Raw genomic sequence first — 27,341 nt, 5'->3', positions numbered from 1 at the left:
AGCTACGTTTAAAGCTTTAACTGAACACTGACATCAAAATTCCGTGCCCGCTGGAGCAGCCAGTTCTCCGTAACGATTATGAGTTTTGTATGCACTGTTGAGTTTTCTGTCCGTTTTATATAAAGGTCAATACACGCAGCACGCACATGTGTCGTTATTCTTTAAAACCATTGAGCGTGAAAATATCATATAGAGACTTCTGTGCACAAAGTGGCAAAGGTATCAAATCGGACTGCGTAGAACGTAATGGTAAAGTGACCTTACGTGGTAAGCTTTTGGCCATTTTGCTTCCAAACAATGTGTGCTCAATTCTGATAGACAGATATGAACGGTTAAAAGTTATATACCATGTCGTTTTATTGAGCAACCGGTTTCGGCGGTATATTGCGCCATCTTCAGGCCCCCTGGCCAACACTTAGGAAGACCCCAGCCCTGGTCCAGTCAAAATATGGGTCAGCATTCAATGACTGGTATCCGAGGATTTTTGAGACTGCGATCACTTCAATAATCATCTGCCAAATGTTAGACTAACAACGTGGCGTAATATACTGCCCAAACTCGTTGATCAATAAAATAATAATTTGTAAATTTAGACGGCTGAAAGGTGTTCTGGTCTGACATTTTCTACTGAACAGCCGAGGTCCCGCAACCATCCTTATAAAGATGGACATACAGAGAAAATATCAAAATGTCACAGTAGTAAGCTATCACCTCTTCCAGTTTTAGCGTGGCATTCCGGTCCGGGTGAATTTCGTCATTGTGTCACGTGGCTTTGTACCAGAGCATGTGCTGGTACACTTAGTACTCTTCCGTCAGGTGATGTCATATGCTCCGCGGCTAGCAGGACAATCACTGAAGTGCGTGACGTTAGAGAAAGCAGGACATTTCTTGTCGTGTAGTCCTTAAACTGTCGTGTGAATGGAGGGCGGGCTTCGCAAAACCGGACGTCAGCGTGGAATTGATAAGGACGACACAGAAGACAGCGACTACTGACAGGTACGTGCGTAATCGGAGCAGCCTACATCGAGGTGGGAGCACTGTCCTCAAAAGGCCTGCCCATCTTCTGAGTCGACATGTCCTCGTGGGAGTCGTACAGCTGCAATAAAAGTTTCGAGACCTCATGTCATCTCTGCAACAATAGCAGTTCTCTCCGAAAGGTGGCAATGAAGAGAGATAGTGACGGAGCGAGCTTCAGACATAATTTTCAGTTTCATCGGTACTTTGATCCCCAAGAATTTTTTGAAATTATAGCTGGTATGGATCTATGTCCTTGGCCTTCAAAGCACCCATTGGGACGCCCTTTAGACATACAATACTGTTCGTAAACTAGATGCGTATTTGCACTGAATGCCTTCTGAAACCTGCTGAAGGCTTGCTGGATGGCGGTAACGTAACTTGGTGGTGGGCCATGGAGTATACGTCAGGGAGGACACACGTCTACAATTTTTGGGCATTCGTCTACATTTTTCTCAGAGAAATTACACCAGGGCTTCTCATTGGTTCTCTACGGGGCATAGAGCTGTTATGTCCTCAAAGGTTAGAGTTGTAGCATCGCGTTTTAGTACCTGAATAGTGTAAATTCGCGTAGTCGTCTGTCTTCTGTTTTTGTTTTGAACGGCCAGTGTCGGTTGGTCACAGTCAGTGTGCTCCCTGCCGCCGTTGGATAAGCAGCTGCAGCAGCAAGTCGTATACTCCTAGCTCACTCATTTGTTACATAGTTTAATTCTTAATTTCTTTGCGTGTTTTTGGTACTTGCATTGTTTAATTCATAAATTTCGGGCGTATTATAGTATTTGAGAGTTATAGCATCGCGTTTTAGTACCTGAATAGTGTAAAATCGCGTAGTCTCCTTCCGCCGCCGAGCAGTGCGTCAGCAGTGCACAAGTGGCAGCATTACTGCATTTACTAGGCAATCTCGTATTTTAATAACAGTTTAAATTTTGTGTCGATTTGTTTGCGCTCTCTGTAGATTAGTTCAGACGTTCATTGCACAACAGTTTTTAGCATGGATAGGGACTGCAACTGCTGTGTTCGGATGCAGGCTGAGTTGGCATCCCTTCGCTCCCAGCTTCAGGCAGTGTTGGCTTCGGTCACACAGCTTGAAGCTGTTGCCAATGGGCATCACTGTGAGGGTCCAGATGGGGGTTTGTCGGGGATGGCCAGCTCGTCCCACGCATCCCCCGATCGGGCTACAACTGTGGTTGCCCGGGATACTGCCCGCATTGAGGCTGATCCCTCACCTGTGGTAGAGTGGGAGGTCGTCTCAAGGTGTGGCAGGGGGCGAAAGACATTCCGGAGGGCTGAACGGAAGGCCTCTCCAGTTTGTCTGACGAACCGGTTTCAGGCTCTGTCTCAGGCTGATACTGATCTTCGGCCTGACATGGCTGCTTGCCCTGTTCCAGAGGTTGCCCCTCACTCTGCAAGATCCGGGCGGTCGCAGAGGGTGGGCTTACTGGTAGTTGGGAGCTCCAACGTCAGGCGCGTAATGGGGCCCCTTAGGGATATGGCAGCAAGGGAGGGGAAGAAGACCAAAGTGCACTCCGTGTGCATACCGGGGGGAGTCAATCCAGATGTGGAAAGGGTCCTTCCGGATGCTATGAAGGGTACAGGGTGCACCCATCTGCAGGTGGTCGCTCATGTCGGCACCAATGATGTGTGTCGCTATGGATCGGAGGAAATCCTCTCTGGCTTCCGGCTATCTGATTTGGTGAAGACTGCCAGTCTCGCTAGCGGGATGAAAGCAGAGCTCACCATCTGCAGCATCGTCGACAGGACTGACTGCGGACCTTTGGTACAGAGCCGAGTGGAGGGTCTGAATCAGAGGCTGAGACGGTTCTGCGACCGTGTGGGCTGCAGATTCCTCGACTTGCGCCATAGGGTGGTGGGGTTTCGGGTTCCGCTGGATAGGTCAGGAGTCCACTACACGCAACAAGCGGCTACACGGGTAGCGGAGGTTGTGTGGCGTGGGCTGGGCGGTTTTTTAGGTTAGATGGCCTCGGGCAAGTACAGAAAGGGCAACAGCCTCAACGGGTGCGGGGCAAAGTCAGAACATGCGGGGACCAAGCAGCAATCGGTATTGTAATTGTAAACTGTCGAAGCTGCGTTGGTAAAGTACCGGAACTTCAAGCGCTGATAGAAAGCACTGAAGCTGAAATCGTTATAGGTACAGAAAGCTGGCTGAAGCCAGAGATAAATTCTGCCGAAATTTTTACAAAGGTACAGACGGTGTTTAGAAAGGATAGATTGCATGCAACCGGTGGTGGAGTGTTCGTCGCTGTTAGTAGTAGTTTATCCTGTAGTGAAGTAGAAGTGGATAGTTCCTGTGAATTATTATGGGTGGAGGTTACACTCAACAACCGAGCTAGGTTAATAATTGGCTCCTTTTACCGACCTCCCGACTCAGCAGCATTAGTGGCAGAACAACTGAGAGAAAATTTGGAATACATTTCACATAATTTTTTTCAGCATGTTATAGTCTTAGGTGGAGATTTCAATTTACCAGATATAGACTGGGACACTCAGATGTTTAGGACGGGTGGTAGGGACAGAGCATCGAGTGACATTATACTGAGTGCACTATCCGAAAATTACCTCGAGCAATTAAACAGAGAACCGACTCGTGGAGATAACATCTTTGACCTACTGGTAACAAACAGACCCGAACCTTGCAGAACTAACACTTCTGAAAGAAAGGATATTGCGGAGACATGGCTTAGCCACAGCCTGGGGGATGTTTCCAGAAACATCCCCCCAGGAAGGATCAACAAAACGAACTTGAACGGATGTGAGGTGACGTCCGCAACGACCAAACACAACGATAAAATAAAAAAAAAAAATAAAAAAGCACTTGCCCGCGAAAGGCAAAGGTCCCGAGTTCGAGTCTCGGTCGGGCACATAGTTTTAATCTGCCAGGAAGTTTCATATCAGCGCACACTCCGCTGCAGAGTGAAAATCTTTCTGGGAATGTAACCATTGTACGTCGGCAATTGTTTTGTCAGCGCAACTGATGTGCGTAACGGTGTTTGGGAACCTGCCTGTCGTGCAGGTGACGCTTTTGGTTAGATCATAGATTCGCGAGACATGGAAAATATTCTGTCCTCGAGAGCAACTTTCTGTTCTCTTTGTAGAATAAGCATGAAGCTTTAGGATTTTTATCACCAAAAATACGACCAGTTGTGTTTAAATATTTTTCTGTCCTCAGGTATGTAAGATAATCTGACAATAATCAGTGGCACCGTCTTTTGCGTCCCCACATTCTTCTGTCTGCCAGCAACACTGACCGTGAGACGTTATTTCTTGTATTAACTGAACGAAGCTCTTTCATCAAGAACTCACAGATGAATGAGTTAAACTATTTCTTTCAATCTCTTTTTTTCTTCATCTTCATGCACATTTGGCAGAATGCCACACACAGCACTCTTGAAAATCTTTGTTTTCAAACCGGAAAGACTAGACACAGTAAGCGTTTCGATAAATCCATATCCATCATCGTGACGTAGTTCCGAGCGGAGCATAGAACTACCATCATTTAGTCTCTATTTCCTTTTGCAACGAATGTCTGGGGGGACTGTGTGTCATCCAGTTATTGCCTTTCATGGAGTGACTTGTAACTGTAACACGATAGGCACCGTTTTCATTTGACACGAAGGAATTCTGAGTTATCACCGTTCATTCGCTGAAACCGTCTTTGTTTTGCTCTACTGCCCTTCGGTGATTTTAAGAAACCCACCGCTACTAGCTAACGATGACTGACAGTTCTCTGTTTGTGTGCGTAAGTTGGCATAGAGTTTCTGTGGGTGCTTCTGAAGCACACCTCAAGTTCAGGCTCCATGCATTTTAGTTGAATAGATCCTAGCTTGCAGTCCTCTCAGGATTCATTTCTATAGGTAGAGTCCTCCTAAAAGAAGTGTCAGATCTACTCCTATATTTATGTCTACATGACTGCTGTGCAGTTCACACGTAGCTGTGGATTTACAGAAGCACTTTAAATTTTTCGACTTTTCACTCTCTAATAACACGTAGGAAAAATAAACTCTTAAGTGTTTTCGTGCTAGTTCTGATTTATTTTATTACAATGTCAATTTCTCGCTATTATTTTTAATGAAAGGAGAGCACCAGGTTGAACATTGTTACACAAATTTTACAAGTTTTAGTCTTTTCTATAGTCTGTTGTAATTTTAGTTATCTTCGCTCATGTCGTAATGTAGTATTTTACAATCCTTGTCCCAAAGTACACATTTACAATATTGTGTCAGTTTGTCTAACATGTTTTAGATCCATATATTATGTATTGGGAGTCTTACAGTTACAGATCTCTTGTTCCAGCATTCTTTGGGTCAGCTGCTATCTAGCATGTCTAGTGTGTTGTAAAACTCTATGTCTGTCTTCTTCTTCGCCCTTTCCCGTTAAGTTAATTAGTTCCGATATGGTCCTGCGTAAGATAGCCAGTGTTGTAATTTGATTTCCTCTCTGAAAACAAGTCTCTTTCATGAGTTCATATGTAAGTCGTAGTGGTGCTGTTTCTCCTACTGCTAGTATCTGTTTCATGAAAATAATGTTGATTTTTTTCTGTTCTTTACATAATACGGGTCTTCAGGTTGTCCCGTATGTTCTCTATTCCACACTTTATGACTGGTACTACTGTCGCTTTGAAAAGTGTCGCAGCTGTGCTTGTCAATTTTTTGGTTATGTTCAGGATGTTGTAAGTGCCTTTTATTGCTGCTGTTATCCTTTCCTGAATGTATATTGCGAAAGATGTTGCTGTCGTCTCTCATATAATTCCCGGGTATTTATATTTCTCTACTTTTTGTTGTGGTTCACTGTATAGGGCTTTCTATATCTTGTTGTGCCTTTAGTACATTCTCTCTTACTGCTACTCCTACCACCAGGTGGCCTGCGCATTATAATTTCTGCTTTGGAGTCTTCCTGTGTTATGTCTACCACGTCTGCTGTACAGATCCTGAACAGCGTTGTACTCATGTGGTCTCCTTAGACAATTCCATCCATCTGTATAATTTTCTCAGACTTTTTATATAGCTTATTGATAAAAATGGAGACATATAATTATTATTCACTACGGACAGGAAACAACCGATAGAAAAAATAAGACGAACGTATGAAACATGAAATGAAATAAGATTTCATCCAGGTGGGACTACAAGGCCCACCAGACTGTGTACCTGCCAAAAATGAAAGGTACAATAATTATATCAGAGTATGGCAAAGTTAATACTACTTGGCTCTGTTCAAAGTCAGTCTTCCCTTCGCACTCTGATAAACAATCAGTGCCAATTAACATATCCGCACTTAAACCTAACACAAATAAACAAGGATAGTCTATAATTACCTCTCTTATATTTATGATTATCCGTACTTCTTGCTTCACTAGTCCTGATATTTTCCCAGTAGCACCTACTATTCTTAAACAAGGTACTCTCATTACAGCAAAGCTATTCCTGTTAGGAATAGAATCAAAGAAAGCTTGTGACAATGCACTTGATCCACTGCCAATGTCCAGAAGATGTCGCTGTATTATGCCTAAAGTATTTAATACTATAATAGACCTTGCCATTGGTGGGGAGGCTTGCGTGCCTCAGCGATACAGATAGCCGTACCGTAGGTGCAACCACAACGGAGGGTTTCTGTTGGGAGGCCAGACAAACGTGTGGTTCCTGAAGAGGGGCAGCAGCCTTTTCAGTAGTTGCAGGGGCAACAGTCTGGATGATTGATTGATCTGGCCTTGTAACACTAACCAAAACGGCCTTGCTGTGCTGGTACTGTGAACGGCGGAAAGCAAGGGGAAACTACAGCGGTAATTTTTCCCGAGGGCATGCAGGTTTACTGTATGGTTAAATGATGATGGCGTCCTCTTGGGTAAAATATTCTGAATGTAAAATAGTCCCCCTTTCCAGTCTCAGGGAGGGAACTACTCAGAAGGACGTCGTTATCAGGAGAAACAAAACTGTCATTCTATGGACTGGAGCGCGGAATGTCACATTCCTTAGTCGGGCAGGTAGGTTAGAAAATTTAAAAAGGGAAACGGATAGGTTAAAATTAGATATAGTGGGAGTTAGTGAAGTTCGGTGGCAGGAGGAACAAGACTTCTGATAAGATGAATACAGGGTTATAAATACAAAATCAAATAGGGGTATTGCAGGAGTAGGTTTAATAATGAATAGGAATATAGGAATGCGGGTAAGCTACTGAAAACAGCATATTGAACGCTTTATTATGGGCAAGATAGATACGAAGCTCACTCCTACCACAGTAGTACAAGTTTATACCCCAACTAACTACGCAGATGGCGAAGAGATTGATGAAATGTATGATGAGATAAAACAAATTATTCAGATAGTGAAGGGTGACGAAAATTTAATAGTCATGGGTGACTGGAACTCGATAGTAAGAAAAGGAAGAGAAGGAAACGTAGTAGGTGAATATGGAATGGGAGTAAGGAATGAAAGAGGAAGCTGCCTGGTAGAATTTTGCATAGAGCATAACTTAATCATAGCTAACACTTGGTTCAAGAATCATGAAAGAGGGTTGTATACATGGGAAAAGCCTGGAGATACTGGAAGGTCTCAGATAGATTATGTAATGGTAAGACAGAGATTCAGGAACCAGGTTTTAAATTATAAGACATTTCCAGGGGCAGATGTGGACTCTGACCACTATCTATTGGTTATGAACTGTAGATTAAAACTGAAGAAACTGCAAAAAGGTGGGAATATAAGGAAATGGGACCTAGATAAACTGACTAAACTAGAGGTTATAGAGAGCTTCAGGGAGTTCATTAGGGAACGATTGAGAAGAATGGCGGAAAGAAATACAGCAGAAGGAGAATGGGTAGCTTTGAGAGATGAAATAATGAAGGTAGCAGAGGATTAAGTAGGTAAAACGACGAGGGTTAATACAAATCCTTGGGTAACAGAAGAGATACTGAATTTAATTGATGAAAGGAGAAAATACAAAAATGCAGTAAGTGAAGCAGGCAAAAAGGAATACAAACGTCTCAAAAATGAGATCGTCAGGAAGTGCAAAATGGCTAAGCAGGGATGGCTAGAGGACAAATGTAAGTATGCAGAGGCGCATGTCACTAGGGGTAAGATAAATACTGCCTACAGGAAAATTAAAGAGACCTTTGGAGAAAAGAGAACCACTTGCATGAATATCAAGAGCTCAGATGGAAATCCAGTTCTAAGCAAAGAAGGGAAAACAGAAAGGTGGATGGAGTATATAGAGAGTCTACACAAGGGCGATGTTCTTGAGCACAATATTATAGAGATGGAAGAGAATGTAGATGAAGATGAAATAGGAGATATGATACTGCGTGAAGAGTTTGACAGAGCACTGACAGACCTGAGTCGAAACAAGGCCCCAGGAGTAGACAACATTCCATTAGAACTACTGATAGCCTTGGGAGAGCAGGCCTAACAAAACTCTACCATATAGTGAGCAAGATGTATGAGACAGGCGAAATACCCTCAGACCTCAAGAAGAATATAATAATTCCAATCCCAAAGAAAGCAGGTGTTGACAGATGTGAAAATTACCGAACTATCAGTTTAATAAGCCACGGCTGCAAAATAATAACACGAATTCTTTACAGGCGAATGGAAAAACTGGAAGGGGCCGACCTCGGGGAAGATCAGTTTGGATTCCGTAGAAATGTTGGAACACGTGAGGTACTGCTGACCCTACGACTTACCTTAGAAGATAAGTTAAGGAAAGGCAAACCTATGTTTCTAGCATTTGTAGACTTAGAGAAAGCTTTTGACAATGTTGACTGGAATACTCTCTTTCAGATTCTGAAGGTGGTAGGGGTAAAATACAGGGAGCGAAAGGCTATTTACAGAAAGCAGATGGCAGTTACAAGGGTCGAGGGGCATGAAAGGGAAGCAGTGGTTGGGAAGGGTGTGAGACAGGGTTGTAGCCTATCCCCGATGTTATTCAATCTGTATATTGAGCAAGCAGTAAAGAAAACAAATGAAAAATTCGGAGTAGGTATACTATCCATGGGGAAGAAATAAAAACTTCGCCGATGACATTGTAATTCTGTCAGAGACAGCAAAGGACCTGGAAGAGCAGCTGAACGGAATGGACAGTGTCTTGAAAGGAGGATATAAGATGAACATCAACAAAAGCAAAACGAGGATAATGGAATGTAGTCGAATTAAATCGGATGATGCTGCGGGAATTAGATTAGGAAATAAGACGCTTAAAGTACTAAATGAGTTTTGCTATTTGGGGAGCAAAATAACTGATGATGGTCAAAGTAGAGAGGATATAAAATGTAGACTGGCAATGGCAAGGAAAGCCTTTCTGAAGAAGAGAAATTTGAAGAAGAATTGGAGAGAAGAGAAATTTGTGGCACTACTTGACTAGAAGAAGGGATCAGTTGGTAGGGCATATTCTGAGGCATCAAGGGATCACCAGTTTGGTATTGGAGGGCTGTGTGGTGGGTAAAAACCGTAGAGGGAGACCAAGAGATGGATACACTAAACAGATTCAGAAGGATATAGGTTGCAGTAGGTACTGGGAGATGAAGAAGCTTGCACAGGATAGAGTAGCATGGAGAGCTGCATCAAACCAGTCGCTGGACTGTAGACCACAACAACAACAATAGGGTATTGAGATGTGGGACACACATTCAAGGATAATTCAACTCAATAAAAAAAGGCAATAATGAACAGTCAGAGACAAACTCTTGCTTGTGATTTCGAAAAGATTTTATTTAACAGTTTCATGACAATATCTAACTGCTGTTACCCCAGAATAATTGCCCTAGAATTTGAAACATTACTAAATGGACGAAATGTCTACGGGCGTCAAAGCCCACCCTAAACAACAATTAATTTAAAAACCCTCTTTACATAAACTGTAAGAACCATACAAACAATAAATGGATTACTGAGAAAAACTCCCGCAGAAGCAGGACACCTTGTAAGATATAACAGCAGCAACAGTTCACAATTTCTGTTTTTCAATGAGATTTTAAAAACCCAATACAATTAAAGGCATCTTTCAGTTATTACAAAATTTCAGTGACAAGTAATGGCTACAATGTTGATATTCATGGTTTCCTTGTTAACGCAAAACATAATAACCGTTTCACATTTATTCATATTTAAGTTTTTAACTGTAATTCATAAGTAGAAAATTCACTAGAATCATCAAGTTATTCCTTGAGGATATTGTTTACAATAAACTGAGTTCCTTAAGCGTTTTTGTACCATTTTTATTCCCATTAAAACTCTGTGCGGAAACTACAAGTCAGGTCGAGCCTAAATGAAAGCTGAAAGGAACGGTGAAGAAGGAAAGATAGACGCATGGATGTCACCTGGAACAAATAATAAAATGCTCAACTTAAATTCGCCGAAGAACTGGAGTCTACTGATAAACACAGTGACCGCGCTGTCTGTTACAAATCAAACTGGCCGCTGCCAAGGCGTCATCCTCCAGTTAAGCGACCAACTACAGCGGACGACCTGCACCGCTGATTATACCACTGAGACAACATAAAAACACAAAGCAACTAGGCAGTATCCAGAGTAACACAATCCTTAAAACATTAGAAAAATTTCAAATCTGGAATACGGCCACAAGGGACCCACAAGCCATTCACTTTCAGAATTAACTACTTTAAATATTTGCACTACTATGTCATTAATAATATATGCAGACAGGCTTATCATTGCCAGAGCAGGAAGTTAAAAAATGGTTCAAATGGCTCTGAGCACTATGGGACTTAACTGCTCAGGTCATCAGTCCACTAGGGCTTAGAACTACTTAAACCTAACTAACCTAAGGACATCACACACATCCATGCCCGAGGCAGGATTCGAACCTGCGACCGTAGCGGTCGCGCGGTTACAGACAATAGCGCCTAGAACCGCTCGGCCACTCCGGCCGGCGAGCAGGAAGTGATAATATACTCAAATATATAAGAAGATGCTCATACTGCTAAATCACGCCCTCATAACTTAACTCATAACATAACCCCAGAGCAGATTAATTATATTATATACACTATGTGATCAAAAGTATCCGGACACCTGGCTGAAAAAGACCTACAAGTGCGTGGCGCCCTCCATCGGTAATGCTGTAATTCAGTATGGTGTTGGCCCACCCTTAGCCTTGATAACAGCTTCCACTCTCGCAGACATAAGTTCAATCAGGTGCTGAAAGGTTTCTTGGGGAATGGCAGTCCATTCTTCAAGGAGTGCTGCAATGAGGAGAGATGTCAATGTCGGTCGGTGTGGCCTTTCACGAAGTCGGCGTTCCAAAACATCCCAAACGTGGTCTATAGGATTCAGGTCAAGACTCTGTGCAGGCCGACCGGTATGGCCGAACGCTTCTTGGCGCTTCGGTCTGGAACCGCGCGACCGCTCGGTCGCAGGTTCGAATTCTGCCTCGGGCGTGGATGTGTATGATGTCCTTAGGTTAGTTAGGTTTAAGTAGTTCTAAGTTGTAGGGGACTGATGACCTCATCTGTTAAGTCCCATAATGCTCAGAGCCATTTGAACTCTGTGCAGGTCAGTCCATTACAGGGATGTTATTGTCGTGTAACCACTCTGCCACAGGCCATGTATTATGAACTGGTGGTCGATCGTGTTGAAAGATACAATCGCCATCCTCAAATTACTCGTCAACAGTGGCAAGCAAGAAGGTGCTTAAAACATCAATGTAGGCCTGTGCTGTGATAGTGCTACGCAAAACAACAACGTGTTCAAGCCCCCTACATGAAAAACACGACCACACCGCAACACCACCGCCTCCGAATTATACCGTTGGCACTACACACGCTGGCAGATGACGTTCACCAGGCACTCGCCACACCCACTCCCTGCCGTCGGATCGCCACATTGTATGCCGTGATTCGAGACTCCACACAAGGTTTTTCCACTGTTCAATCGTCCAACGTTTACGCTCCTTACACCAAGCAAGGCGTCGTTTGGCATTTACCGGTGTGATGTGTGGCTTATGAGCAGCCGCTCGACCACGAAATCCAAGTTTTCGCACCTCCCGCTTATCATAATATTTGCAGTGGATCCTGATGCAGTTTGGGATTCCTGTGTGATGGTCTGGATAGATGTCTGCCTATTACACATTATGACCCTCTTCAACTGTCGTCGGTCTCTGTCAGTCAACAGACGAGGTCGGCCTGTACGCTTTTGTGCTATACGTGTCCCTTCACGTTTTCACTTCACTATCACATCGGAAACAGTGGACCTAGGGATCTTTGTGAGTGTGGAAATCTCGCGTACAGACGAATGACACAAGAGACACTAATCACGTGACTACATTCGTAGTCCGTGAGTTCCGCGGAGCGCCTCATTCTGCTCTCTCGCGATGTGTAATGGCTACTGAGGTCGCTGATATGGAGTACATGCCAGTAGGTGGCAGCACAATGGTCCTAATATGAAAAACGTATGCTTTTGCTGGTCTCCGGATACTTTTGATCATATAGTGCGTATTCAGATGGACTTTAAGAACCTGAATAATTCCCACCGTTTGATTCTGTAGCGTATCCGGTTCAAAATGGTTCAAATGGCTCTGAGCAATATGGGACCTAACATCTGTGGTCATCAGTCCTCTAGAACTTAGAACTACTAACCCTAACTAACCTAAGGACATCACACACATCCATGCCCGAGGCAGGATTCGAACCTGCGACCGTAGCGATCACGAGGTTCCAGACTGAAGCGCCTAGAACCGCACGGCCACACCGGCCGGCCGTATCCGGTTGCAGGCTGATACATTCCAAAGCCACTTTCACATTTTCACATAGTTTAGCAGCACAGACGAGACCATCGCCCTCTCACTAGTCGCAGTACACACTCGCCGATCGCAAGCAGGTCTCCTTCTCCGTCCACAGTCCCACTGCCCACCTGACAGAAAGAGGCAGAGCATGCGTAAAGAGCGATGGTTGAGAAACAGACTGCACACCGGAGCGCCAACCACCCGACCAAAATGAGACCTCTCCGCATGGGATCGTGTGCTAAAGCAGCCGAAAAGCGACCAAAGAGGAAAACCGCAGGCACGCGATTCAGTGTCGATCGCAGGGACCTTAAATGAATCGTCGCCACATATAAGGTATCTTATTCTAATTGTTACAGGTGCCTCATGAAATTAGTCAAGCAAATCATTTTCAGTCTGCCTCCAGCTAAAATAATCTCTTTCAGTTGTAGTTACATTGACACTTAGGTTAGTGGGGTCATCAAAAATCACATTTTCAGCTGGCTTTTCTAACCTGTCCACCAATTTTAAATCAAAGCATTTGACGACCTCTTCTACCTTTGTTTTCTGCCCATGAGCTGAACTTTTTGAGCAACGACGTATTATCACGTCACTGCTGCATAAATTATTATCTAATTCTACTTCTTTTGAAGTAGAAACTTCTTATCATAGCTCATAGGTTAGTTAGTCTTATTGCACTTGCTTACCCACCTCATCTATTAAGTCCTCCTCTTCAAAACTTTCCTCCAGAGAAATCTTAGCCCGCTGATTTCCATCACTATCATAAATACAAGCACTTACTCCATCTTCGTTACTACCTGTTACAAATTAATTTGTTTCGTTTTCCCTATTATTTGTACTACGTTCCTTTTCGAGCTTATTCCACTTTTTTAATTTGTCCATTTCATATTAATCAGTATCTTTGAAAAAATTATCAGTGCTGATTGTTGGTATTTGAACAACATCCCTGTCATAAGTTAGTTTTCACGAAGACGGGAGTTAGATTTCCTCAAATTTCCTACTACTCCAGTTAATTACACTTACAGATCGGAAAGAATTTTGTTCTATGTTCTGTGTAAAGTCTACATACTCTACAAATCTGTTTATCGTCATCATTTTGAAAAAGAGGAGGCTGTCTTCTTCCTCATCCTGTACTTCGTACATGGTAGTTAGAATTTGTATTTTAAGCTCCTAAGCTCCGCACATACACGTTTCCATCCTGATCATTTGTGTTGTTTACATTTCTACCAGGCGTCCTATTATTATGGGTATATATTCCATATTAGTTGCCACTCTCTCTACTCGAACTAAGTATTCAATCCATATATCTACATTGATTCCGGGTAGGGATTAATTTCTGCCAACACTAAGGTAATTTACCTTCTAACCTCATCGTTGCTATTTCCGATTTCATAATTTCTGTCAGATCCGACAGATGCGAAACCTGCTTTCGAGAGATTTCTTTCATAGAGTCCAGATCTACTTTCTGGAGCATTCCTTGATAGATTCGCTACCAGGAGTGTACGTCCTACAACTTCAGAGCTCATTTAATACATCATTTTTCTTATTGGGTGACCAGTACACATTCAAGAAGGCGGATTTGAACTCAGTCAGTCTTTTATGTGACACTAGCTGACCATCGCAAACCACCTCCTAACAAATTATTTCTCATAAAAGAGACTTTCTTGAGTTGACTTGCGTTTGACACATGTCCACTTTACCATTTTCTCCTTGAGTTTGACTAGAGCAAAGTTAGTGTTCCTTGCTTACTCTTTCTGTGAACATTTTTAACTGTTTATTCTCTTTCTTAAATTCATTGCAAACATCATCGATATTGGTCTTGCACATATTATGCACTACTGTCAACTCTTGCCCTTCTTTGATTTTCAGATCGTTAGGATTCGAATAAGTTTTAAAATGTAAGCTATCTATTCCAGATTCCAAATAATCTCTTAGTGCATTGTGGTTGTATTCCTTTTTATTTTTTAATTCTTCAATACTGGAATCAGTTTTGAAGTTTAAACTACTTTTGACTTCATTACTACTGGATTCCGTCTCATGCTATAAACTGGATTCCAATTTATTTTGCAGCTCATTATTACTGGGTTCCACCCCATTGTTTCTACCTTCAATTTTGGGAAACACTGACCGTATTCAATCTGGCATCCCTACATTCCCATTTGCCATTGCTATTGGTTTCAAAGGAGTCTCTTACAATACCTAACTTGGCTGTATCTTAGACATATCCAACTCAGTTTCGCTATATGACACATTCAAAAAATCTAGTTTTTCTTTCTTAACTTCTGCTTCTGTTATATCATCATCAGAAGTTGAGTCTATCTTTACTTTAAATTCTATCTTTACTTTAACATTTGTCAGACGAGCATGCATGCGTTGTAAAATTTACAACATGGACATTTTAAGTAAAAGTAAGCCTGGAGCAGGCTTAAGGCATCGATAAGGCATAAAAGCGGCTGCTGGTGTCCTTTACAGCAGCTGGCTGCAGCAGGGTAAACCTTCCAGTACGCACACTGATGTTGCCACATTAGCAGGTGTGTTGTAAATTTGCGCCATGGATATTTTTAAGCAAAGAAAAACAAAGAAAGGTTCAAATGGCTCTGAGCACTATGGGACTTAACTTCTGAGGTCATCAGTCCCCTATTTAAGCAAAATCAAGCCTGTGCTGAACAAAGGGTTAATATATTGAATAAAAAAATTAAATAAAAAATAATGAATAATATTGTTAACTTCTTATTACACTTACCTTATCACACCAACTCCTAGAAAAGAGCTTGCAATCGTTACAGCAGGCGAACATAGCACTTTTTACAACAATCAACACCTCGTTGCTTACAGCTCAGAAAATTAACTAAGAAAGCTAAACAAAGAAACTGGAGGCCTATTAGCATTGTCGAGTAAATATCAACAATGGAATACATTGCAAGGCTGGAGCAATAGCTCAGGCTTGAAGTACTGATAAGGCATAAAAACCGCCGTTGTTGTGCCTTTTTCTAATCGCGCGCCCCTGGAGGGTTAACTTGCCACCCTTCTTCCACTAACTCAACAACTGATTTTACTTTAACGTTGCTCTCTACATATGATTCTATCTTTGAGTTACTTTATATTTCTGTGCCACTATCATCAGAAAGTGATTCGACTACAATTCTTCCATCACTCTTTTCAGGAAGCTCCATCTCTGAATCTTTGACATCTGATTAGAAACAGTTAATAAATATTTTAAGTACTCTTCCCGTAATTTATTTGCATGGCCTGAACGAGCCATGCCGGCATGATGTACCAGCAATCGCGTTGTGACATGTCGCTACATAATAGCAGCTACGACGGCAGGGGTCGCCTACTGCAGCAGCGCTGGGGGAAGGAATGGTGGGCAAGCGCAGCACCCATAGACCCATGAACGATGCAAATGTGCGATGACACACCACCTCCCAATGGTGGCCTCAGCGCGACACCGTCTTTCCTTCCTCCTGTCACACACAGGGTCGCTGTTTAAGTAACATTCACTGTCCAGACCTTTACATTCGCAAATAACAGTTTCCACTGTTTGATTCTCTGGATGCGGCCTCTGTATGTTTCGTGTCTGTATCCTTTATGTGCCTATCGAATTCACTTCTTCTACCAACCGCTGTCACTGTTCAGTTTTCCAGATCGTTCCGCACAATATGCGAGGTTTTCAACGGCTTCAGCCACTAATTTGTTATCTAAAGAAGGATTTTGGTAACTGAGGTGCGTTTTTTCAAAACTCTATAAATGTAACACATACAGTTATTCATAAAATGAGTTTTTATGTGCTGTAGTTTTTATTATATGCCTGGATTGTTGTAAAATGCATTTACTTACCTATATTACCATACATTTTTTTTAAATTTATAGTTTTTGGTTTTACTGAAAGCAGAAACAATAATAATAGAAATACAGTGGCATAATACAATAACAGCAATCATAACTATTTTAATATAATTGCTTAACTTATGTTATTATTATCAGTACTGCTTGAAGTGTGAAATGAATAACACAAAAAGTATTGCATATTACAATCACATTGTTAGTGTCAAGTTTTCCCTGTTACATCTGTACATTTACATCTATACATTATTCATTTAGGACATCTCTGTAAAACTCCTTTTCATCCTCGGAATTTCAAAATACTTTAGCAAGGCAGAAACAGATTTTTTCTTTTTTTTGATTACCATATTTTATTTTGGGAAAAGGGTGGATGAGGAATTTTCTTTGCTTTCTTGTATGAAATGATAAGCTGGCTGATCATTTTGAATGACAGTTGGGATTTTAATACTTTCTGTGCACTATCTTTTAGATTTTTAACAGCCCAATCGGTGTTTAGAACTTCGAGAGTACCATTCTCTTCTAAAATATCGTAATATTCTTTAGACGACAGGATGCTCTCTTTTCTATCTGCAAGACTTCTCAGTTCTACTAAACAGTCGGCCTGGAGGCGTGTAGCTGTGGTCATGAACAGGGATGAAATGACAAATATTAATGAATTTCTGTGCTCTTTTCCAAAAGCGCTGTAAGCATCACAATCACAAAACTGTTTTTATTTCTGCTGCTTCAAGACTCTGAGAACAGATATACAGTAGAGTAGAAGAATAGTATTGGTGTCATCATATGATTGTTTTCTGTCGAAGCCAGAAAGGAGGTCCAGCAAAGCCGAAGCAGGAGCGCTCCCTCTTGAAGATTCTGTCTCCATCCATGTGTAGAAAACGATGTTTCCGCTTTTTTGCTCCTTAGCATGGATCATGATGCACAGATTGGATAATTACACTTGTCTAGCATAGAAAACCTCACTGACTGATAGTTTAGGAATAGGCTAGGTTTTGCTCCTTAGATCATGATGCACAGATTGTGTAACTATACTTGTCTAGCGTAGAAAACCTCACTGACTAATGGTTTTGGAATAGACTGGTTCTGAAAGTAAATCTTAATGACAGTAGGACTATCTTCCTTTACTATATTATAAAACCGCTTTGCACGAATTTTATGTAATCTGTTTGTAGTTCGTAGTTCATTCTTCCTCTGCAGATATGCAGCTTTTATTTCCAGAAAACGAACATTACACGTGGAACAGGTATCAGTATGAGGTGTCCTGAATGATGGACTGAAATGTTTGGAGTATACAGGGTGTATCATAATTGATGGAGTAAACGCATAGAGCTGAAAATACACGATACTAGAAGCAAAAAAGTCTCAGTAAACATAGGGTCGAAAATACGTACCTTAAGAGCTACGGGCAATTTTTCATTTTCGATACTGTGAAGAAAATCTCTTCTACCGAAAGCTCTTTGCTTTCCCTATTTTGGGAAGTGGTAATGTGGACCACAACAAGAAAAAAATTTCCAGTAAACATGGGCTCCAAAATGCATACCTTAAGAGCTATGAGCACGTGTTCATCTTCGCTACTTGGAAACACAACTCTTCTAATGAACAATTGGTCATAACTTTTAAAGTATGCATTTTAGAGCAAATGTTACATTTTTTCTTGAAAGCTTGTGGTAAGGTCCAAAGGACCAAACTACTGAGTTCATCGGTCCTCAAGTTTACACACTACTTAATATAACTTAATCTAAGGACGACACACACGCCCATGGCCGAGGGCGAACTCAAACCTCCGTCGGGGGGAGCCGCGCGGACCGTGACAAAACGCTTTATACCGCGCGGCTACCCCATACTACTACTTCCCAAAATGTGGAAAGCAAAGAACCTACAGTAGAAGAGATTTGCTTCACAGTATCGAAGATGAAAAATTGCTCGTACCTCTTAAGGTATGGATTTTCGACCGTACGTTTACTGAGACTTATTTACTTTTAGTATGGTGTACTTTCAACTCTAGGCGTTTGCGCCATTAACTATGATACGCCCTGTATATGCTTGTGCGAACTTCCAGCATGCTGGAGTAACTTGGATCGACAACTTCTGTTAATCAATAGAACGAAAAACCAGTCCAAGACACAATTTTTTTTTTTTGTTCGGTGATTACCCATTTTCAAATCAACATAACAAAGTCGAAAATGACATTTCCGAAGAGTCAACAAAATGTGTAACGCACATTCACAATGCATACAAATCTGCATTTATATTTTTTGTTATGTCATTTATAATGGCAATAGTTACCTCGTTATGATCGTTTCCTGTTCCATCGCCTCCTCTCCTCTCTTTTGGCAACCTTCCTTCTTCATGGAGCCTGCTTAATAGATAGGATAACCCGTCAGTTGACATACCAGATACTCCTTGTAAAGTGGCAGCACAAACAGGCACTGTTCCCTCATTCCTTTTTCTGGTAGTGTACTTCACAGTCACTGTTTTCTACCTTTTTTTTCAATCTGCGTGTCCACTACTCTGCGCTGAGGTGAAGGACTTTAAGAAATTTTAACAGAAACTTATCCTGTTTCATTTTACTTAATAATGTCACGTGATGATGAAAGTGGGGGAATACACCAGTGGGGAGTTCAGCAGCCTTGCATTCTTTCATTCCTGTAGCTTTTGAAGGCGAAAACTCAAATCCATGACTTCATTTAATGATAGGTTCCTCTTTACACATTTGCTTTGCGTTGCATGTCAATGTAAGCTCTTCTTCGCTCGGGATTTTCTGCCATCGGACCATTCTCTGACCTGTATGCCGTTTTCAGAATCACAAGAATCATCATCCATTCTGCTTCCACTTCCAATACTTCACTGTAAACGTATACGTGATCGTCAAGTGTGTACTCGTCTGAAAGTAAGCTGCAGGTGTTCCGACGACAATGACGTCTGGTTACAACACTATTGCCGACATTGAATAAGAGGTTACAGCAATGAGTAACATCGCTTAAAGCGACAAGTCTACTTCATTAATGTTAACTGCTTGCTGGAGGAGGAGAGCTGAGACATGGGAGAGTAATTACATTGCATTTTTCGTCTTTTGCTATAACTGTAAGAATGCATATATCGTGTATTGATAAAACCTTGTCATTTGGAGTGTTCATACAGACGGGCACTAGTCGACTTATGATTGATGTAAAATGTCAACATTATGCCCTTACCACACCTAACTCAATTTTGAATTTTTTTGCATGTATCGAGTATTGAGAAAACGCTCCTCAGTTGCCAATTATTGACAATAAGAATAACTTTACCAAACTTTGGTTCACTGCTCATTACTCTTTGAAACCACTCACTGAATTAATTCTGGAATATCCGACTTCCCTTTCCAGTTATCGCATATCCACTACTTTATTAATTATATAACTGTGTATATATGTTAAAAAAACATCTATTACACCTGGGGTAGAGATAAGTAGTGGCTATGAATACTATTTTGTAATTTTACGTATCTTGCCTGGTTCTGGTATCTGGGGTTTTCTTCTAACAACATTCCAGGTCTCGTCAATTACATTCACGTTTATTTGTCATTCCAAAGTCCTTGATACATCCAATTTGATACATATTCTATTTGATAATACCTATCTTTATGTTGACAATTCTTCTTTGTCGCATCCTTCGGGTTGATAGTGTAGGTCACAGCCAGCATCTTGCGAACATCAGTCTATGGTATCGTCCACTGTGTGGCTGCCGTTACTCTGTCCTAACTGGTTTGTTAGCTGCAATAGCACAGTCCAACATTAGTTCACAATATTAGTGTCTCCTTCGTCACAGGTTAAGGATGTCGGGTTCGGTGATATAGACAGGCAGGGAATGGAATGAACTCTTTTCAGGAGGTACTCGTGTGGAAGGTATTAGGTACAAAACATGGTATAGGAATAATACAATTACAATTTAACAAACAAATAACATGAGACATGAACTATATAACCTAATTATATACGTATTCTTAATTCTTTATGCATTCTATGTAATTTAGTCTCATACAGTACTATAATCTGATATTTTTCAAAAGACAGTAATAATAATCTTATTTTTTTATAATGCTGAGTGACATGTAGGCTATTTCTGAATGTGATATCTATACTTTTATCATCAAGCATGAAATTTAAATCTAGAATTATTTACATATTTTATAAGAGAATAGAAACATACATATTTTCAATATACAAGCATTAAAATTTCAATGTGTTATTCTACTATGTACAAACTTATTCTATGTAGAATGGATAGTATGATAGTTAGAGATAACTTTTTCTGAATAGATTGATAGGTGACCATAAGATGTAGCATCTGAAAGTGAAAAGGGTAGTATAATGCTTCATAGCTAGGAGACCTAGCGTTCGCCACATACTTGACACTGAAAGCTTCTGTATCCTCCTGAGGATTCTTTACATTCTGAAATTAATCCTTCTTGGTATCAGCCACACATTTATATGGTTTCATTTCAGTTATGTTTTGTAGGCCAAACAATTTTCCAGATCTTGGGTATACCAATCTGAATGCATTGGGATGGAGTATAGATTGTATTCTGAATGGGCCAACATATATATCAAAGAATTTCTTTAGTTCACTGCTGATGGCTTTAGGTTTCTCTTGTGTCTTAACAAGCACCAAGTCATCAATTTTAAAGTTAGTTGGTTTAAGTCTCTTGTCATGTCTGTTTTTTCTCAATTTCCCTTGCTCTTCCATTAATTTCTTAACTATCTCCTCTCTTTCTTGTGGGCTCATAGCTTTACAAGCTGGAAATTCAGTTAACTCATTTATAAGATTTGGAGGTTTCTTATGGTACAAGATCTCAAATGGACTAAACCCAGTAAAAGAGTGCTGTAGACTATTTAATACATCCTCAAAACAACTTACATAGTCAATCCAACTTACATGGTTTTTGTTACAGCATGTCCTGAATAATCTCCCTATTTCTCGCATGTATCATTCAGCTAGATTGCTTGACGGATGGTAGGCTGAGATCAAAATATGGTTTATATTTTCATCTTCAACAAAAGATTTCCAATATTTGGATGTGAACTGGGCACCATTATCAGATAATATACTTTTAGGTTTTCCTACTTTCGCAAAATAATCTTTTCTGATTTCAAAGACGATATTTTTGCTGGATGCATTCTTTAGAGGGTAAAGTTTGATAAATTTTGAAAACAGGTCTACCATAACAAATATGTAATGGAAACCACCTTTAGCCACAGGTAAAGAGCCATACATGTCGACAGCCATGAGTTCTAGTTGCTCTTTAGGCAAGATGTTCTGCATATATACCCTGCATGTCTGATTGCTCACCTTCACCCTTTGACACTGATCACAAGTTGGAAACTGTTTCCTAACTCTTTGGGTGATGTTATAGAAATATACATTCTCTCGAATCTTTTCAATACATTTTTGTGCCCCACAATGACCAAAACTTTCATGCACATATTTAATTAACACTTCAATATGTTGCTCCAGCCAACAAAGTTTCCAAACATCACTGTCAACATTCATTCTCCTGAAAATTATTCCCTTGTAAACTTTATTATATTTATCAACCTTTTCATATCCTTTCTTCCCTAGATAGCTTTTAACTAATTTCCAAGTACAATCATGATTTTGATGCTGATGGATGTCATTGCAAATTTTCCTAATTTCATTCTGATCCTTGCCCCTTTAAGATACATAATTCTGAACTCTTTTTCACATTCCTCATTACTGTTTTCATTTTCACCCCCCCCCCCTGGTAATCTTGACAAGGCATCAGTATAAACTATTATTTGGTGGCCTAACATGTAATATTTGAATTTTGTAAATGCCAAATAAACTGGTAGTAAGTCTTTTTCAGTGACAGTGTATAATTTTTCATGTTTTTGTAGTGTTCTACTTGCAAATACAATTGACCTATGTTCTTTACTCCATCATTTCTTCTGAAACAGATGTGCCCCAAGTCCATAATTGCTGCTGTCAGTCATTAAACAAAATGGTTCTGGAAGATCAGGTCTGTATAAAATTTTGCTGCAACATAACTGTTTTTATGTTATTGAAGGCATTCTGACAATCCTTGTTCCACATCCATATAGTATTCTTTTTTAATAGGTTGTTCAAAACTGGTGTATTAAGTGCTTCTGTGCTGATGAACTCTCTATAATATCCGCACATCGCAAAGAATGATTTTAGTTGTTTCTTGGTATTGGGCACAGGAAATTTTGCAGTGGCCTCAAGCTTATCTTCATCAGATGAAATTCCTTCCTCAGATATAACGTGTCCTAGAAATTTCAATTTTTTATCCCCAAATTTAGACTTCTCCAATTCTAATGACATACCCCCTGTCTCAATTTATAGCACACTTCATTCACAGCAGTAATATGTTCCACCCATGTCCTTCCTGTGACAAGTATGTCATCCACATAAACAGTCAACTTATTCAGTAGTTCTTTACCAAGTACAAAATCAAGGGCACGAATAAACTCAGCAACTGACACATTAAGGCCAAAGGGTACAACACAGTAATGATAACATCTTCCACCAAATAAAAATTCAGTATATTTCCTGGATAGATACTCTAATGGAATCTGGTGAAAACCGGCTGTTAAATCAAGCATTGACATGTACTTCATGTGCTCAAATTTGTGTAACAATTCATCTATATTTTCTGGATGATCTGTTTCCCTCTCAAGATACTTGTTGAGGTGCCTGGAATCTAAGACAAGCCTTACTGCACCATCACGTTTAGAAATTGCGACTAACGGATTATTGTATTCAGTATTACTTCTCTCAATTATTTCCCATTTTTCCATTTTCTGTAACTCCTTTTCCACAGCACTCCTTTTTGATATTGGTATTCCATAAGGTTTAATAAAGAATGGCATGTGAGGTTTGAGTTTAAGTTGGCATTCATAATTTTTCACTTTACCAGGTCTATCTCTGAATATGTCCTGATATTCCCACAATAAATTGCCTAATTGATTTTCCTGCTCTGGAGTCAGATTTCCCGTTTCCTTAAGTTTGTTGGCTACAAGTTCTGTATATTGTTTTTCATCACACTCTTCCTCATTACTTTCCTCATTAGCATCTATTCCTTCATCTGCACAAATTACTCTCCTGATTTGAAAATTTGACTCTACACAATTCTGTATTACTAGTTCTGTCTCACGCTCAGTACTGGTTTTTGGATTAGTGAATTTTAGCCTCTTATTTTCCCAATCAAAGTCTGCATTTACCTTTTGTATCCAGTCCATTCCTAACAAGATACTCTAATTGAGAACTGGCACTACAAGACAACCCTGGTCATACTGTACATCACAAATAGTGAAAGTTATCAAAGCCTGTTTACTCACAATTTTACTGTGTCTACCAGTTGCACCTTTGATTTTAATCCTTACTACAAGGTATTCTTAAAATTCAACACTGTGTTTAATTTGATTTCCGAACTTTTCAGATATTGCACATATAGGACTACCTGTATCTAGTAAACATGCTCCTTCCCAATTTGCAATTTTAATTTTAATGTAAGGACAGCCTACTATTTTTCCCCTTTACCTTCTGCTTTCTCATGTAACAAATCCTTCTCAATTTCTTTAAATACCATGTCATCCAGATAGCATTCCTTTCCTGTTTGTACATTGTTTAGGATCACACCAGAAGTTTGCTTACTTACATGAACATTACTTATATCCTGTTTATTTTCTCTAAAATTTTCATTACTGCAACACTGGTAATTACTCCTACCTTTCCAATTAGAGTGTAGCTCTTCACAAATAATACTAATTACTTTCTTTACTTTATCATGGTCACTATAGTCATCACATAAATTCCATAATGATTCTAACATCTTATCTACTTCAGAATAATCATTCACATTACCCTCAGCTGATGATACCTTGTTTGTTTTCATTGGCAAAATCAGACTTTCATATCTTCTACTAACATCACTACCTTCTTCTACTTCACTATTAATAAGATCCTCCTTAACTTCAACATATACAATGCCATCTAACTCTTTTTCTCTTTCATCACCACTAAATGTACTATCAGCTATACAACCAATATGAGTCACTACATCATTATCATCATCATCATTACTAAAAGTACAACTACTAACACCATCATCATCACCTACATTACCACAAACACTATCATCTCCCTTAAATAGTACCTTTTCAACATCATCTCTATGATCATCAGATTTGCCAATTACCTCAACACCAGTCACATCAGTCAAGTGGTCCTCAGTGAACAACTCTTCCTCCATTAATTGCCCTATTGCAAACTCATCAAATGTCTCATTGCTTTACATCATACCTGCTTTTTTCTATCTTACTCTGATTATACAAGTTCGAAAGTGTTTCCTCATCAAAAAGCACTTCTTCAACATTCTTGCAGTCATTATTCTCCCTACTATTACCATTACTGTTCATAGCTTGCCAAAACTTACTATGAAACTGAAGTTTACTAATTTGGTGTGTTCTATTACTACAATTATTACTTTCCCTCCAATCTCTCTTGTAACCCTGTCTTTTCCATTTATTTTCATAATGTCTAGATTGGTTGTAATTAGCCTGACTCCAGTATCTGTTTCTTGTCCCAAACTGACAGGCTCCCAATGGAACGTCCTTCAGTTTAAACGGTCATGTTTAGAGGTTTGGTTATCCGGTTGCCTGTTACCATTCTCCCCAGGTCTTCCCCTTTCATTATTTCCTGCGTTCCCATTCCAATTATCATTTCTCCTACCATCCCCTCCTTGGTATTCAAGGATATTATTTGGGTACCTATTACCTCTCCTACCTTGATTTAGGTTAGTATTCCACCCCCCTGATGAAAAATTGCCATGATTACCGTTATCTTGTCTATCATTTCTGTCAAAAGCTCTATCCAATTTCTTCACATATTTCAGAAACTGATCTATTGAATGATCAGGTCCATAAGTTAATCCCCATTGTATTCTTTTTGGAAGCCTCCTTTTTAAAGTAATAATTTGTGTTAATCCATCAAAGGGTTTGTCTAAATCAACTAATTTTCTTAATTGCTTCTCACAAAATTGTCTCATGCTACCATCATTCTCTCTATACATTGGTCCATTCAGAAATTTACTTTTAATCCCAGCCTGTTCACATTCTGACCAAAACTTATTCAAAAATTTTCTCTCAAATCCATCAAAGGACATATTGGGGTTGGAATTTTGGTTGGCCCACAAAATCCCTTCTCCATCTAAAAATCGTTTCACAAATTTGATTTTAACAGCGTCTGTCATTTCAAAAGCGAAACTCTCTTTACAGTGTTGCAAAAAATCGTAGGGTGCAATTTTCCATCTCCTGGAAAAGATTTTAAAGGAATACCTCCCAATATACAATTGAAATTACTGACAAAATTTCTCTGAGCACAGCTTTCCTGCAATTCAGTGACTTTTTTACTTACATCTACAACATTAGTATGACAAGATTCAACATCTTTTTCGACTTTCAAATTAATTTCTTCTAAATTCGTACAGTTATTCTGTTTATGAGACTCTAGCTTTTCTTCTAATAACCTGCTAGTCTGGACAATCTGTACCTTGAATTTTGAATTTTCCTCTTTAACATATTGCTCTAAATCATAAAACTTATTATTAGTTTTGGACATTTCCTTTGTTACATAAGTTTCTAGATTTTCAACCCTTTGTTCTGCTACTCTCACACGAGTATGGATTTCACCCATCCCTGTCTCGAAAGTTTGTTTTAATGTCGAAATTTCCTGTTTCATTTCGTTCAGTTGCTGCTGTTGCTGACTTACTTGTTGCCCTTGTTTACTTTTATCCGTTTTTACTTCTCCTAGGCCAAGTTTCACGTCCCCTATTTGTTGTTTAATTTGCAGAAGCACATTAATTACACTCATTTCTTCCCGTGCTGCAGGAGTGCTCGTTACGACATTTTCAATCGACATTTCCCCACTAAAACTTGCGTTAATTTCTGAACTTGTTTGCCCTATCCCAGAATCACTGTCGATTACGACGTCTGTATAATGGTATTCTCCTGATCTCCCATTTTAGTACTTCACATGCAAAGTTCACTACAAATTAACAGTATAAATAAAGTAAACTTGTGCTCATCTGATATTTGGTCCTGTTGATTGTGCGGTGTTAAGGTCCAGTTTTAAGGTCCACAGTTGCGAGTCCACAGTCCTCAGTGACACTTCAGTTCCACTTTCATTTCGCTGTATAATTTCATGAGCTTTTCTGTTTTTATAAGGACCTGGAAAATTCACGCATTAGAAGAAATTCCACACAGATACAGCACTATCCCAGCTCTTCCTCGACCACGTATCGCATATCCACTACTTTATTAATTATATGACAGTGTATATATGTTTAAAAAAATCTGTTACACTTGGGGTAGAGAGAAGTAGTGGCTATGAATACTATTTTGTAATTTTACATATCTTGCCTTGTTCTGGTGTCCACGGTTTTCTTCTAATAACATTCCAGGTCTCGTCAATTATATTTACGTTTATTTGTCATTCCAAAGTCCTTGATACATCCAATTTGATACATATTCTATTTGATAATACCACAGCTGACAGAGAGATCTTTCCCGAACAAAAGCGATCACACAAGTACTAACTGACAGACCAAAACAGACAGACTCACAGCACTGAACTGAACTAGAACTGAACCGAACTGAACTGAACTGAACTGGCACTGAATGGCAGCGTTCCCTATTTATACTTCACAAACAATGAGTGTTTCTGAT

At 40.0% G+C, this 27,341-nt stretch overlaps 1 protein-coding gene across 2 annotated transcripts in view; it reads right to left on the bottom strand.

Annotated features, from left to right (window-relative positions):
* The window catches only part of LOC126176821 (solute carrier family 22 member 7-like), a 232,740-nt gene that overhangs the window by 162,301 nt on the left and 43,098 nt on the right, over positions 1–27,341 (bottom strand). For both annotated transcript variants that reach the window (XM_049924007.1, XM_049924006.1), the window contains exon 3: positions 20,214–20,351. The gene's annotated coding sequence lies outside the window, so the exon portion shown is untranslated. The remainder of the gene's footprint in view (positions 1–20,213; positions 20,352–27,341) is intronic.

The sequence above is a fragment of the Schistocerca cancellata genome, chromosome 3, assembly GCF_023864275.1.
Source record: "Schistocerca cancellata isolate TAMUIC-IGC-003103 chromosome 3, iqSchCanc2.1, whole genome shotgun sequence".
In the NCBI taxonomy this organism is placed as follows: domain Eukaryota; kingdom Metazoa; phylum Arthropoda; class Insecta; order Orthoptera; family Acrididae; genus Schistocerca; species Schistocerca cancellata.
Note: the sequence above shows the minus strand (reverse complement) of the source record. Positions and strands in the feature narration are given on the sequence as shown.